The 4,476-nt window shown below is 36.3% G+C and overlaps 1 pseudogene; it reads right to left on the reverse strand.

Moving 5' to 3' along the window:
- Positions 1–65: 65 nt before the first annotated feature.
- Positions 66–665, reverse strand: LOC107849404 (annotated as a pseudogene).
- Between the last annotated feature and the right edge of the window lie 3,811 nt (positions 666–4,476).

Here is a 4,476-nt window from a genome sequence, read left to right on the forward strand (position 1 = left end):
TTTCTTCAAGTGATCTTCACAACCATAGCCTTGGTTTTGATTCAGCTCCACTTTTTTAATTCTTTTTTTTTTTTTTGTGTCTCTCCGTCCCTTTTTTTCGGATTTTCATTCGGAGTCTAGACACTAATTGGGGGCCTGACTAATTAAGATTTTTATTAGTATGCAACTTCATACCTTGATTAAGATGGTAGACTATAATAATCGCACCCATCACTACCCTTAGTATCAATTGGTTCATTCCACCAATATCCCCCATTATTATTATCATCAATATTCACCAACTTCTCTTCTTCAATATTCTCTTTCTTCTTCTTCTCCGCTTCCAAATCTTTACACATATGAGAATAATATTGGTTATTTTGTTGCAAGTTGAATTCATCAGTGGTCGATGATGACAACGACGATGATGGTATTCCAGTGACGTAATGGTCAATAACAGCATCAGCACTAGGATGACTGAAAGTGAAAAGTCGTTGGCGCTTTAAAGACTGAACCAGAATAACAATTTCTGCACCAGTTAATATGCAAAGTTCACTAGCTTTTTTGAAAAGTCCTAATCAACGTTTTGAGAAAGTAACATGTCTACTGTTCTGATTGTCAATTGGCTTGATTGCAATTTTCCTCCGCCGTTGAGTTTTCTTAACGACGTTAGTGTTAACGTTCATGGTGACCAACTTGATAGCGCATTTGAAGTACTAACTCTTTGTGCCAATCTAATGGAATTGCAGGGAATTGTGAATCTCTAAATATATTGATTGTGACTCGAGGAGACGATTAATTGCAACATGCAGTTATCCACGTTAAAATATCATATGAATGAACTTTTGAAGAATCCAATATTTGCAACGCATGCAGTTATTGCTGCAGGATTTTCTACATTAGCCACTGCCATCGGTTACCCTTTCGATAGCCTTAAGGCCCTTGTTCAGGTGTGAAATTGACCCTGAGCATTCACTTAAATGTATTATCTTACACTGAGGGAGCATCTTTAATGTCTTATTGTGCTTTGGTTGTATATTCTGTGGAATGGAATGCAGATGGGATGAAGTAGCGGTAAACAACTCACTGGTGCTGATGTCGTCAACAAGTTTAGAACTTTGTCAGGAAGTTCAGGTGACTCAATCAGCTATTTTTGTTTTATGGTAACCAGAAGTGATGCTACTCTGCTCTCCCATTTTGCCTCATGAAAAAAGTTATTCTGATGATGTATGATGTATCAATTGTATTAATGCTTTTATGGGAAATGCATGCATTATAGGTCTTATAAATTGATGAAAAGTTCATAAATTTTCTCGTATGGATGGCTGTTTTCTGGACATCTTTTGATCTTAAATGTTAATGTTCTTTTAATCCTTTATGACCATTGCAGGCTAGTATAATGGTGTGGGGTGGTTGAAATATTAACAGCTTTCTACAAAGGTATGATTTCTTCAACTGCTTAACTGTTTATTAACCGTTTTGCCAGTCTTCTGAACAGAAAATCCAAACCTAGACCAAGAAGGATTTTTTTGCATGATTATGTTGGTTTGTGTGCTTGTCTTGTAAATGGAAGTTCTAGAACATCCGCTCTGTTAAAGAAGCCATATAGAATTGCCCGAAATAATAGATGAAGTACTTGAAAAAAAGGTTATTACCACATCGGAATAGTTGCCCACCTAGAAGCCACATTACCATATTCCAACATAAATGGTTTTAATAAATTCCCTACCTCAGTTTGTTTTGGACCATAGCCAGAACAGTTCTTGATAGTTTAACTATGTCAACAAAGAAGAATTAAAAAACACCATTATTTTTGGAGTAAAAATATGTTTTCTTAACCATTATTTTCTCAACTATACAAATAGAATTATCAAATTTAGAGCTTTTTGCTATCACTAATATACAGATGTTATAAAAAAGGGTTTAATAATATGCAAAAATTGAAAGAAGAATTGGTTAATTTGTCCATCCTTAATTGAACAAGTTCAATTGTCACGACCCGAACCGGGGCCCTGGCCGTGACGAGCATTCCAAATCATGAAGGTCCGAAACACCCCTATTTGTCTGATAATCATGCACATAACTCATATGATAAAAGAAATGCGGAAGATAAATAATATTACGGAAACATGGTCAAGAATCATATGAAATCAATAACGGGGAATAATGTCCCACAATCTCAACACAACATCTCTATAACGTCTGCGAAATCTCTACTACATGACTGAAACAAATATCTATCTGAAAACTGGGACAAGTCCCCTAGTACACCCAAAACTACTAAATGATTAATGAAACTGCCAGACAATCAGGACTTCCGAAATATAGAAGGCTCACCAAGTGACTCTGCAATTCTGCCTGAGAATCTACTGATTATCTGGACCCCTAGACTGTGCCTCCGAACCTGGGAGGAAAGGGGGTCAATACAAAAGTACTGATATGCAGAGAAATCCAAAACAAAAATATAATATTTTTGCAAAATATAGGTGAGAGCCATTATAAAGCAGTTTCATATCCAATCATTTGAAAACACATGGGCAAAATATAATAATTTTTCAACAGCAATGTAATGCAGCTGAGCTAGGTGGAATACCCTACATATCACAGTTACACCAACTGTCAAACCTCGGTTGCCGCCGAGATTAGAGTATAAGTGAGGAAAATACACACAAGATCACACAGTAGGGTGTTTCGACCCAATGGTAGTGCACAAGATCACAAAGCAGGGCTCCTAACCATAGTACTAACTTGGAAATGACATAAAGTCAGGTACGCAAGATCACAAAGCACGGTACCGAATTCCTATGTTGGCAAACACGGTTTCCAACGATGAGCCCTTCCACTCAAACGCCTTCTTCGGGCATCCACTTATCTTATGTAAATTCAACGCATTCAAATTTCATCTGATTCAATCACATATCATATTCTGTAGGGTATAGTTATACCCGACTTGCAAGCCATCAATATCACATCATTCTGCTCACTCAACCATTGTATTCAACATGTTTCAACACAAATAGCCCTCTCGTTTTCAAGTCAAAATCATATCAATTCTCAAAACATTTCATGTCATGCTTTTCAAGATGTTTTCAAACAATTTACATCATATGAACATTTAAAACAAATTCACATCAAGAGAGGGATTCCATATAATTCATGCTCTCAAATTAACACCTTTTCGAAATACATGCATATACATATATAATATGTTAAATCACTTTGGAAATAGGTCTAAAGTCCAAATCAATATTATAGAAACGTTCAAAACATGATTATATTCGTAGTTTCAAAACCCCCATTGTAAAACATGACTTTAAAGGCCCATGAGATTTTAGGATAACCCGATGTACCTCTGTATGCAAAGATGATAGGTGTCTCTTGAAGCCTACGTTCTGGAGATTCCAAATATGCAATTAGTTTCAAAAACCTACGGTTGAATCTTGAGTTTCTAGGGTTTTTATTTTGAAATTCTAAGGAGATTTATTGAGCAATCTTGATGAATGAAGGTGTATTTTGGGGTATTTGGAAACTGAATTTCTTGTTTATGGCTAAATAAGGGTGGGAAAAGGACCTTTTGCCCCAAAAATGAAATGTTTAAGTCACTTGAGTAGTAATGTATGCGGCGTACACCTTATCGCATAATATAGGTTGTGCGGCGCACTCTTTATCGCACACATTAGGTTGTGCATCGCACACCTTATGCCATAAGTTAGGGTGTGCGTCGGACACCTTATGCTGCACGACACACTCCACTTTGCAAAGCCATAACTTCTTCCTCGGGTGTCGGATTTTTGCGAAATTAGTATCGTTGGAAATATAATTCGAATGCCTTTCATTTGATATATAGTAGGCACTCTAATTCAGTAAATACAAAGAGTACTGGCCGATTGAAGTTGGCCCAAGTTTTGACACTTACTAAAACTCAATCGATAAAAAAGCTTTCAACTCGTCCTTGAGTTAGGGGATCTCTATGATCTCAATTCATGCTCAACTAGATTTATACACCACATAGTTTATTGAAACACTATATTCACAATAGATTTATGGTTTTTGGAATGTGTACAAGTAGAAATGACAATTTACTTTCAAGTCTGAAAGTATGGGGTGTTACATTATCTCCCCCTTAGGATCATTCGTCCTCGAATGATGGGTAGGAACTTGTTGAAGCCTTAAAAGTATGTAATAAAACGGACACGACATGTCCTCTAATAAAGAATACACTGATCTAAAACATGACTATATGGCTGGAACTACTGATGTTCTGAATTCTTATATCGGACATGTATATCTGATACATGGAATACACGACTGAAGCTACTCATAAGCTGAGTTCTCGTAATGAACATGTATACCTGATGCATGGATTTGTTACTGAGTTGTTCTCATGAACGCATAACTGAAAACACTGATAAGCTAAACTTTTTCTATTGAAAATGTATTTCTAATGCATTCATATCTGACTGTACTGACGCATGAACGTATGACTGAATATGCAAT

The sequence above is a fragment of the Capsicum annuum genome, chromosome 12 (assembly GCF_002878395.1).
Source record: "Capsicum annuum cultivar UCD-10X-F1 chromosome 12, UCD10Xv1.1, whole genome shotgun sequence".
Lineage (NCBI taxonomy): Eukaryota > Viridiplantae > Streptophyta > Magnoliopsida > Solanales > Solanaceae > Capsicum > Capsicum annuum.